Source organism: Cygnus olor, chromosome 10, assembly GCF_009769625.2.
Source record: "Cygnus olor isolate bCygOlo1 chromosome 10, bCygOlo1.pri.v2, whole genome shotgun sequence".
In the NCBI taxonomy this organism is placed as follows: Eukaryota; Metazoa; Chordata; class Aves; order Anseriformes; family Anatidae; genus Cygnus; species Cygnus olor.
Genome location: NC_049178.1, coordinates 17,599,669 through 17,611,984, shown reverse-complemented (window position 1 = coordinate 17,611,984; position 12,316 = coordinate 17,599,669). Strand labels below are relative to the sequence as shown.

At 41.1% G+C, this 12,316-nt stretch overlaps 1 long non-coding RNA gene across 1 annotated transcript in view; it reads right to left on the bottom strand.

Annotated features, from left to right (window-relative positions):
* LOC121075360 overlaps positions 1–4,716 on the bottom strand; it is a 34,978-nt gene extending 30,262 nt beyond the window's left edge. Inside the window, exon 1 of the long non-coding RNA XR_005822924.1 lies at positions 4,537–4,716. This is a non-coding gene — a long non-coding RNA (uncharacterized LOC121075360). The remainder of the gene's footprint in view (positions 1–4,536) is intronic.
* Between the last annotated feature and the right edge of the window lie 7,600 nt (positions 4,717–12,316).

Genomic DNA, 12,316 nt, shown 5'->3' with positions numbered 1-12,316 from the left:
CTTGACTCTAAACTCCACGTTTGCCATTCCAGCCTTGCATTTGGGTACCTGGGCTATGCACTGCCCTTTCCAAGCAGACAAAGCTTGAGGCCTTTCTTTCCTCAAGATACATGTGCAGTATATTTGATCTTTATTTAAAAGCCTCCTACCCTTGAAGTAGGGCAATCCTGGGAAAACTAGTGTTATTGTCTTGGTTGTACCTGTAGAGAGGGTGATCGCTGAAGCTTGCCTGGTTTTATCTCAGAAGGCCAGTTATCTCAGGCCTTCAGAAGTGGAGCTGCTGGGCTAAGAGCCATTCCTAATGCTACACAGGAATATTTTGCAATTTGCATAATCTATGCATTCATAGATTGAATTCCATTTTCTTCTAGTTCAGTGCTCATGACTGTAACACACATGGTTGTTTTTGTACAGGCATCTTTGCCTATGTACCTTGTTGCATCTAAACCAAAGCATTTAAACACATCCAAAGTTGCCACATGGGTGTCCCTGGAAACACCAACAAAAACATCAGAAGGTGAAAATTGACACATTTGATTTAAAAATGGAAGTGATAAATCATAAATTTTTGTTGTTGTTCATCATTAGCCATTTCTACATGTACTTTAGTCAAGACTTATAGAAAATTAATTGCTTAAATTCCTAGGCAACCAGCTCTTGGTGGCCCTGCTTGAGCAGGGGGGTTGGACCAGATGACCTCCTGAAGTCCCTTCTGACCTCAACCATCCTGTGAAATGTATCCCCAAACCTCACTTATTTGCACATGGTGCTAGACCTGAGCCTTTGGAAATGTCAGCACTGGAGTTGGACTACTTGGAAAAATTTTAATGAAGACTTTTTTGAGAATATTTGCAGGTGCTGAAATCTGCCAAGGTTTTTGTACTGTATCCAGGCATGATATTCTGGTAGCCAAACTGGAGAATATTTGTTTGACCCAAATGCTAGTATTTGGGTCAAAGAACAGGTTGAAGGATATGATGTGTTACCACAGGCTGACTGAAAGCACACTTGCAACTGTATGAAGCAATGAGGAATAAGAAACAGAAAGTTGAAGGTGCAAGTCTAATTCTAACACTCACCAAACAGATCACCTTGGCAAGTCACCCAACTTGTCTGTGCCTCAGTTACACTGAGATAATAATAATACTTAATCATCTTTGAAAAGAAGTGAGAGATCCTCAAACAAAAGCAGCGATAAGTGTGAAGTATCCATTATAATATTAAAGAACAGATGGCCAAAGCAGAGATCCAGTTAAAAGGACTGCGCAGAGTTATAAGAAACCTCTTGCTGTGACGTATGCGCTTTACGATGTGCATTCCCTCAGACAATACATGATGAGTCGGCTGCAGCAGTTTATGTTCTGGATTAGAGCATATGCATAAATAAAGCTACGTTTTTATGTGATCCCAACAAATAAATGGGAAGCATGGACAGGAATGTCTAGCTGATGGAAAAATGAGACACCACAAACAAACCACAGCTTGATGATAAAAAAAAAAAATCTAAGATTTATACGGCACAGCTGGCTATGTGTAGTGCTTTTGTAAGCCTGCAGCATCTGGTCACTTGTTTTAAATGTCTGAATAGATAGAGGCCTGAACCTTACACAACTGTGGAAAAAGAGGCAATGTTTCATAGTAAACCACACAGCTATACATTGCACAATACCCTTGCGCACATGGAGGCCTGCCTGACTTCAAACACCCAGGTGAGAAGGGGGAGGAGGCCTCCTGTCCTGCTGAGCACTGTCTGGCTGCCCGACTGTGGGGCTGGCTGCAGCCTCCTGCATGTCTGTAAGCTACACAAACTGGGCACAGGTGGAAATGGTGGCAAGTTTCCTGGCATTTAATATCTCCCGTGCATGTTTCCTGTGAACTTCTAAGGTTTCTTCTGTGCTGCAGTTGCAAAGATGGTCTTGAAATTAAGTCAAAAACAATTCAGAAGAAGAACCATGTATTTAGACATGGGGCCAGCTGCAATCAGCTTTTGCTCAGGGCCAGTGGCTCTGCCCATCGACTCTGTCCTCTGTTAGGATACCACAGACATCCAAGTACCTACATCTTTCTTAACAAGCTGTGCTGGAATTGGAGAATTGTGTTCGAGAGGGACACCCAAGCACAACTACAACTGATAATAATTTTACCATCTCATTTCTATAGCTCCACTGATTCCCATGGAGATATGCTAACATATGTTACCAGTGAACCTGTCTCACTGTCCTTCTGCAGCTCTAAGAAACTACCCCTAAACATCCCAGATAACACTTTGTGAGCTAGCCCAAATAGCAGTTGTTCATATGTAAAAAATAAGGCCAAATGATAAAAGCCTGTTATGAAGAGAGGAGGAACAGGACTATCTTCATGATTTAATTGCAGACTACTTGAGCTTTCCATTTCTAACAGATGATATTTTTACCCAAATGTTCAAAAGAGGCATTGCACAATGAGCTGTGGGAAAGGCAGATTCCTCGGCATGGCGTGAGTCACTCAGCAGAAGAGAGCAGAGCCTGTCCAGCCACAGAGCGGCACCATGGCAGGGTGGGGATGGCCAGAGAGGTACCTTTAAGTATTTGAAAAAAAGTCAATGGAAATCCAAGACGCTGAGCAACAAGAAGATGAAATAACACTCCTCATTGCTCCAGAGCAAAGATCAGTACTTTCCAACAGCAGGAACGTTCCTGAAAACAACTAGCTAAATCCCAAATTTGTGCAGGCTGTTGCAGTCAAGAGAAGTAGTTTTTAAGAATCTAGATATTTCTATAGTTTTAAACCCACCATGCTCTCACTGGGAAGGTTAAGATGTTGTAGATGCAAAAAACCCAAAGGTTTGTGCTCCCTCTGTTGGTTTTAGGGAAGAGGTTGTCCCTGTCCCCTCCTCCCTCCCCCCACAAATATCATCCCTCATTTTGTTCTGACATCAGTAGAAGGACAAAAATGCATTTGTGTGACGAGATGTTATTTACACTGAAGTTTCTCTTGTTTAAACAAGAAAATGGACGTGCTAATTTCAGCTCCATCGCAAATGCAAAGAAAATGAATAAACATTTAATAAACCAACTGACAAACTGGAGGAAGATTAAAGTATTTCAGTTCTGCTGAAGGAAATATCACAGGCAAATGGGTGATAACACCACATACACACACAGTTATGTCACAAGTATCCATCTGAGCTGGCATCTGTGCCATTTTTCACCAGAATACAGATGCCTATATACCCCAAACTGTGCATTGTTCATATTGCTTGCTATTGCACCTACTTTTCCTTTACCAGTGGCGAAAGAAAAATAATTAGGTAAAGATGAAGAAGTCGAGTTACAAAAATGAACTAGATGAGCATGAGTCTGTAAGGATACAGAAGACGGGTGAGAAAAAAAGCACGACAGAAGGATGGATCAAATTACTGCTTTTTTTTGCCTTTGGTGTTAATTATTTACAATATATGTTTCTTATCTACAATCTGTTTTTTCACTGTATCTTTATTCAGTGCAAGGGAGCCCTGATCTTGGTGGGGTTTTTAGCTGCTACTGCAACACAAATACTAAAATATAATATCAGACACACTCATTTAATTACTAATTATTAGGAACAGAACGTGAAGTCCTTATTTGTGGAATATGAAACCTTCAGGCTTAAATGGGGCTAATGACTTAGGAGATGCTTATTGGAACAACATGTCTACACCCTGGCCCTGAGAGGGAGCTGAACCCAAGGCCTCTGTGGACTAACCCATGGCTTTACCCAACACTCACTATTTAAAAGGGTGAAAACTGATAGGTGCAGGCAAGGTATGAGGCAAGTCACTATTTGCTTTGGTAGCACTGAAAGTAAAAGATGGCTTCCCAGCCCACCTCCATACCACAGACTCTGAGGCAATGTATTAAGGACAAACTACCAGGTTTTGTAGCCAATATTTAATGCAGCTGTGGAGAGGGTGGCTGGCTGACCCACAGCTCTAACGTTTCTGACAGCAGTGCTGGATTGGCATATGCTCTTCTAACTGCTGGCTTTGCATACATCCCCTCCCTGCCTGGCTGAACTTGTTTGTTTCTGGCTCCCGGCCTGAAACTTGTGACATTGCAATTATGCCGGGGTGACTTGCGGAGTCTGTAGATATTTTAGCCACTCTGTCAAAGCTAGAAAAATCCTGACTGAACTGGAGCAGGAAAACAATTTGCTGAAACATCACCTGGAGCAGGAAGTTATTAGATGCTTGAGTGACTTCTAGAACAGAAAACTATGTATGAATATGTACACGAGGCAAAACAGATGTTGTCTTGACCTCTGCACACTGGAATCTTATAGCTGCTCTGTTTACTCTCTGCTGTCCATAATGCATCTTTAAGCCAGGTGCTGCCACTTATCAGGTATCTACATCTCTTGTTTAAACAAATGTTAACTGAACTTGACAGCAAAGGGGATCCCTGCAGCAAAAATGGCAGAAAACAGCCTTAAAGCTACTTTCAGTTCTTACTCCTGAAATAACTGAAGTTTTGTGTGACTAGGTAAAGAGTGAGGGTAGAAAGTTAAACTCCTGACCTCATCTCCATGGGATTTCATACGCTCTGTCTGCATCTCTACTGGGGTGGAAGGCTCAGCTCTGCAGGCAGGAGGAGAGCTGGTCTTCAGGAGCTGGTGGGATCCATGCCATGGGCTGTACCCCCTGCCCACCTGCCTCTCCAAGGTCTCCTTGAACCAGTAGGTTCCCTTCTATGGCCACTGTTATAACTACCGCTAGCATCATAAACTACTCCTTGCATCACAGTGGCTGCTTGCACCATGGCTACGGCTACCACCCTGAATCAGGGCCACGTCTTGGGAGAGAGCTGCAAGTTTGGAAGCAGAACTCTTGACTCCTCGCTTTCCCAACTTGGCAGCAGGGTGTCTCCACTTATTTATATGTCTTTATTTTTATTTTTGTATTTTGTTATATCAGTGACAACTTACGGAAAAGCCCTAGGGCAAGATAAGGCCAGAGAACTCTAGTGCCTGTTGAGGCCCTGTTGAGGCCTTACTCCATGCCTGTCATCATCACCATGGCAGCCGAGCAGCTCCACCAAAGGCTGCAGGTTTCAGCAGTCCACATGCTCCTTTGGGAAATCATATGGCTGCTTATGATAGGTGTGAAATTAAACTCTGTCACCTCTTTGTTAAGGGCAGCCCTATAACTGTTCATCCATGAAGCAAAGACAACAGGAGCTTAACGGAAGTTTTACAGAAAGCTTTGAGCCTTGCTCCTCTCCTTCCCTCTCTCCTCCCAAGTCCTGGTGTACACAGCTGAGATAAGGGGTCTGCAGACCCACACAAACTCCTGCAAGGGAATTAATTGCTGAGAAGCTGAGGAAACTCCACCACATGCGAGGAGGTTGGTGTGAGGAGTTTGCTACCAGCAGAGAGCCAGACAGCATGATCGAGACAGAATCAACCCATGTTCATTGTAACATACCTCACAAAAGGGGCCCTGGTTTCAGGGGTGTTTTAGAGCCTTTTTGGTGCCCAGGAGAAGATAGTTTACAGGATTCAAGCACAACTATTTCACCATCCAAATAGTGGTGGAGAAATAAACACTCTTCTTATCAAAGCTAACTTTGGATTGAAATTTGATTGATTGGATCCAGTTTTTCTTGTGTCTAACATTAACTCCTCATAACTGCCTCAGGAACGCAGAGACAATCTGGCATGTGTTACATAAATACCTATATTTTTGTCTACTGATCAACCTGTTTGTGTTTATTTTAATCAAACATGGATAAAGGCCACAGCAAACAGGTATTGGTAGCATTGACAACTGTGAGATTGAATGATGAAACTCTGCCAGGATCCTCCTAATCAGGTGCTCATACAGAGTTTAGGAAATCCTACAGATTTGGGAGCGAGGAACTGTATTCACCATTACAGATTAAATCTGAAGTTAATTTCAGAAGACTGAGATGAGTGTTCTTGTAATACCACAGGAAGACATTTTTCTAGAGTTTACAAAATGGGAAATAATTTTAGCTTTTTTTACCCTAAAAAAAGAATAGGTCTAATAAAAAGCATGTAACTGTTGTTGTCCACCCCACGGCCCCCCCAGAAAAAAAGAAAAAAAAAGTTTTTTGGATATCAAAAATGGTTGTGGGATGATATTTCTGTGCTTTCTGCAGTCTAGATCACTGCTGGTTCAGAGCTGGAGCTCGATGCCCAAGAGCTATCTTTTGCAGCTTCCCTGAGCTGTGTCTGTAAGTGATTCCAAGTGGAAAGTTAAAGGTCATTAAAAAAAATAAAACTTTTTGCCCCTGCAGAGGCTCAGGGTGTGTACATGCTGAAATAATCACCTGGAGAAAAATATTCAATTAAACTATAGTTTTCTGTCTTACATCCTTCACTCAAAGCCAGCCCTTTACACCCTCGTCACTTCATCAGCAAACAGAAAGGGAAAAAAGATCAGGTCAAATATTTCCACTTTCACGTGGAAGACAATTTCTAGAATTTATTCATTCCCAAGGTTCCTTTCTTAATGCCTTGCAGAAAGAAGGTCTGTTATAGTGAGACCCTGCAACTTCTTTCATGTAAGGTAGAGACATACAAAGCAAAATCACATTCAGAGTACGTTACCTGATCTCAAACAGTAGTGTCAGACTCAGCACATTGTCCTAAACTTACTCAATTACTGCTGAAGCTGTATAGTCTGGATATATACTATATACATATACTGCCTTTAGCTTAATAAGCACCCTTTTGTACTGGTGCAGCTGACTTATGCTGGGAGTTTCTACTGATGTATGCTTAGAGATTTGTTGCATACTGGGGTAAATGTTCCTATTTAGGTTGGACTACATGAGCTTTTTCTTGTTCTTCAAAGAGGAAAGTAGGGCACCAAATTGCTTGGGGAAAAAAAAAATCCCTTTTAGTGGCATTGGGATGACCGGGAATTTCCAAAAATATTTAACGTTCCTCCCAAAATGTTTGGGAGTACACACAGCCATAATGGACAGCAAGTGTGCCTGTTATCACAGTTCTGAAGTAATTGTGATCTCTCAGACTGCAAACTTTCAGCAAACACCTTTGCAGAAAGGTGATATTGCTCATCTCAGATGATCCTCAGGCTGTATAGAATTAGCAGCTGTGTATGTAGAAACCTGTAGCTAGTCTCTTCTGCTTTAGAACAATGGCAGTGAAGAGGAAGATATATGCCAGTCTGGATAACATTGGTCTAAATAACAGGTAGAGATGTCTTTTCCCACAGGTTGATATTAAGGAGAGCAGGGATGTGTTACAGAAAATCCATTGTGCTATGTGAACATCAGAGGTTTGCAATTTTCTGATGAAATGAAGTGTCATACAGTTCCCACTGTCACAGTGTCCATTTAATGCTGGCTGAGAAGCAGGGAGGGTGGTAAGAGCTTACTCACCCTCCGGCCACCAGATCAGATTGTGGGAGATGACTTGCATTGCCATCAAAGAGAACAAGAAAGTCTGGAATAGACAATATAGTGAGTAATGCCTCAAAAAAGAGGCCAGCTCTAGGCCAGAGAGGATAAAATACTAGGCAGCTGAAATGGGATGGTGTTGAGGATGCACAGACTTCAAACATGGCAGTCTAATTCCTTATGTGATAAACTCCACAGTTGACAGAACTACAGACTGCCAGAAAAACAGCGTCACTAACACTCAGGAGGATTTTAGAGCAGGACAGCTTGTTCCTGCTGCAAGATGTGGGAAGACTAAACGAGCTCAATAATTTCAGAGGCTCTAAACCTGTCGTTACCTGCCCTGCTGCTGATAGTGCTGTTATCTTGTTACTTTTGCATGCGTACTTCCTTCAAGGATTTTAGTGTTATGGTTCCGAAAGGATATCTGGTTTGCTTAAATATCAGGAGACTAAAAGCCAAGCTGAAACAGAAAACACACCTACAAGGAGATTAAAAGAACCATGCATTTCACTGAGAGGACATACACTCTGTGTAGAACTGAGTTTAGTTACAGTGCAGCTAAGACGAGACCTAAATCCACTGAAAGTGTGTAATTTACCAACCATTGAGGCTTTGTTAATATTCCCCTTTTACAGATTTTTTTTTTTTCCCACTAGCTGATTAGCTAATTAAAGATGTAGGCTGTTTCCTTTCAATCAGAACTGTGAGCGTGTACCAGATGCCAAGCATCATGACATGCAGAAAGTCAGATGAGCTCAGAGAGATGTCAGGGTACAAAAGAGGCCAGCTCAAGCAGATTACCCCACTGGCAAAGGTGTAACACATTGGGTTTGTGCATTCATCCCATCTTGGCATGAGTTTCACTATACCTCACTGTGAAAACAACCCAAACACCACAAAAAAACAGTGCAGTGTTGGGTGTGATGGTCAGGGGAAAAAAAAAAAAAAAGATACCACTGAAAAACTTGCACCAGCTTCATACAAGCAAGGTTGTGGTAGATAAAAGGAACAACCTCTAGATTAACATTCTTTGGAGTAAATCTGTCTCCAACAAACCTTTGTGGGATGTTCCGGCATGTGAGCAGACACCTGAGCCTCATCTAGCTCGGCAGAGTATCTTCTAACCCTCAATTCCATACTGACACCTTCACCTGGAGTTGTTCACAACATCCATTACAGAAAACTGGGTTTTCATTGTTAGCAAGAAGCAGTCAATAAAGAACTGATTCACCACTCTCCATAGAACAAAATGAGCACCAAAACCAGTATTGTTTCCTGAAGCTGTATGGCAGTGCCATCTGCACAAGAGAAGGAAAAAAACACATGGGAGATCTTTGGGACCACGTAAGTCAACACTTTCCTTGCTCTTTTACCAAGCAAATAAATGCAGTACCTCTCAAATAAGGTGAGACAAATCTTTGGTCTGAAAGATGATTAGAAGTTACTTGGATTGTCTATTATTTGGTTAAAATTTCAATTGAAAATGTGTTTTCAGAATCCTTGTTCTCCATGAAGAGTTTGAAGTCTCAGTTCTAAAAAAGGTTTATAGGCAAAGAAATAATAGCACCTCCAAGATGCATTTGGCTGACTTGCAGAATACAGCAGGGGCATGGTCTGTACAGGGTTAGCCGAGGTAAGTTTCCCACTCCTTCTAAAAACACTGGAAATTGTTGTTTAAATGGAAATTGGCTGAGTTACCAATTAAAACAATTTGGACTGAAAAAGGTAATGTGATATAAAACTTTTGATCCTCTGTAAGGTGACCAAAGTACAAGATAACAGAGAGTGAATGATCAAGGCAATCTGAAACTTCCCAATTTAAGGGAAAACTACAAGACGCTTTGCAGAGGGACAAAGGAGCCTTTAAATATTTAACTATGGTAGTTTTCAATGTAGATTGGACTATATTTTCTTGGCACTGCAGATTTGTTTTTTCTTATTCCATTTCAAGTCTACCAAACCTACTGGAATCTTACCAATAGCCATGAAAGACTCAAAAATTGAATAACTGTGGTAAGAACATGCATAGCTGATAAATAGGAAGAAAACATTCGGACTCTTGGTCTTAGTGGTTTACAAATTTCTTTATCTAAAATTATGGCAACTGGAAAACCTAAGCTAACATTAAAATGTTTAGCTAAGAGTTCAAATACACAGATTTTATACTGGGGTAGTAATATTTCTTTGGCCCAATGGAGCTCAAAATGTTAATTTGCTTACAGCCAGAGGAATCCAAAAAGAAATAATGCCAACACGCTAAGCATATTTCTAAAATATTTTTTCCACTAAAATGTGCTTCATTCCAAAAACATGTCTGAGTCGTTGTATTTTGGGTGGGAACAAAATCATTGTCGAAGTGTCAAATATAACTTTACATAACAATATTTTGTTGTCTGTTAGGTATGTAAAATGACTATTTACAGGAATGGAAGCTTAATATATACAAAAGGCAAGGGGGAAAAGGCTTGTACTTAGAGTTTGCCAGAGAAAGCCAGCAAAGCTGCAGGTAAACTAGGTTAAGCCATTTAGGCCAAAATGGGTCATCAGGCTGGCTAAATCCTGAAGCAGCATCACGGCAGAGCAAGTGTTCTCCTGTTTTTAACAAAGCCTTCCACCTCCATTTGACAGATATATTTAAGTTTGTGCACCAGTTGAGTTCATTGCTTCTAATTTTTAATCAAGGCATTGGACACACGCAATGCCGCTGCCCCCTTCACAGTTCCTGTAGGGTCTCTTCCTTTGATTGCATCAATCAAACCACAAAACTATTTGCTGCTCTCAGGTGGAGCCAGAGCCTGCACATCCCAGGGGGATCAATTTGCCCTCCCTGCCCCTCCTGAAGGTTGGTAAGCTTACGATGGGGCTGTGTGTGATAGGTCCCTCCAAGTCCTTGCGCTTCACCTTCAGGGAGGGAGGTTTTGCAGATCTATATCTACCTATAAGAGTGCTCAGCCTTCATCCCCTGCCCCAGGAAGGGTTCTCGGCCCGCTGACAGTTCCCTGGTTCCTAACTTGCCCCGGGAGCTGAGCAATTCCTGCTACCGGAACTTTCTGTGGCTGTAGGCTTGTTCCTTATATTAACTCAGCTCAATAGGTAACATGTGACTGCAGGAATTTTGGCAAGAGAATTAGGAGTTAACATAGGAGAGAGCATAGGGAAAAGGTTACAAAGGCTAATCTAAAGTGACGCTAAAGGTTTTACATGGCTCTGACTAAAAAGGGAACTTGTAAATAATGGTTTGATAGTCTTTTCTGAGGTTTATAAGTGACATTTCCTCTGCATCACCTCTCTGCAATAATAGCACAGATTTGATATGCTACATTTTTCTAGAAAACTTGCAGGACACCAAAAGCTGAGTATATCCTATTCATCTTTTCTGCTTGCAGAAAAAGTATGATCTTGAACTTTTCAAAGTTTTCCATTTGGGGGAGTAGAAATTTCTCCTCTAAGAATCAATTAATCATTGCATGCTGTGAGGCACCTCTAATGTACAGATTTAACGAGACAAGCCTTCCTGCTTTAGTTTTTTCCACCTTTGAATAAGTACTCCTTTGCACATAAAAATCAAATATAAACAGCACTAGGACCAAAACCCATGTTCTTGGAACTGCACCTAATTTAGAACTGTAAGAACTTGGGAATGTTTATATTTCATCCCTGAAGTCTTCATCTGTTTATATCTAAACTGCAATCTGAACTTAGACACAACTACAAGGCTCAGTGAAATAGGAGCGTGTTCCCTTGAGCCATAGTCCTGGAAATCCACCATCTTTTTTCTTCATTAATATCTAATCCCCATTTAGTAAGAATTTAGCTACTTTTATCCTGATGTGAAACTTCAGGGCTGCCTATTTCACTCTGCTGCCTGCTGCTTCTAAATACAGCAGTGCTGGTGGCGGAGGTGGTGACTGTGAGTCATAAACACTCTGTCATTGTAACATGTCAGATTTGTCCAAAAGAAACATATTTTTATATCTTAGATTATTTTATTATTAGTTTAAGAAGGTTCGTTTAGCTCCTAGCAAAGCCACGAGGAAGAATTATGCACTTAAGCAGTTCTATCTCTGATGTGTAATGCCTTGCAGACATTTAACATGCTGAGACAAACAAGAGAATCCCCAGAGTGCTCATCTACTACGGGACTTATTTCATACTGCATCAATAATGTAAATTGAGATGTGAAGATAGCTCCTTGTTTTTGTAAGGTATGATTACACTAGTGCAGACAACATCCACTCAGCTCCACTGGAAACACTGAAGTCAGCTCGCTGATAAAAACCTGGCCCACTCTTTATCTAGCAGAAGAAAAAACTACACTATCAACAGGAAACTGTTGGGAGCAGACTCGTGCTGGAAGATCAGTTGTTTGCTGTGACATTTGCCAAGGACCAGGTAAAGTGTTGAAAAGCCCAATGCAGGAGTTAATATTTCTAGCTAGAAATTTTCTATTTCTAGAAAATTACTTCTGATATGATTTTTTTTTGTAGGTCTAAGTGAACTACACTGGCCTGCATTTAATCACTGTGGCGAGTGTTTATCCTGATAAGTAGGCTTCTTACTACTTCAGCTGATTTTTTTGAGTCTATAAGGGCTCGCTCATTGAAGACTTGCACCATCTACTTTAATGTTTTTAGTGGACCACGGAAGTTACCAAAGAATTCTCTTTTTCTCAGTTTGACCTCTCATCCGCACTAGTAATACACACAGCATTATGCCAAGTTAACATACTGGTGCCGTGCCCGTATCTACTATTGTACAATACATAGAACAAACATAAAAGACATCAATCAAAATCCTCAAAATGTCTTTTTCTGCCAAGATGCATAAACGTTTCCTATCTCCCATCAAATTATTTTAATTACAGCTGCTGAGCTTCATAATTATTTTTAGCCAGGCTGCCTTTTCTG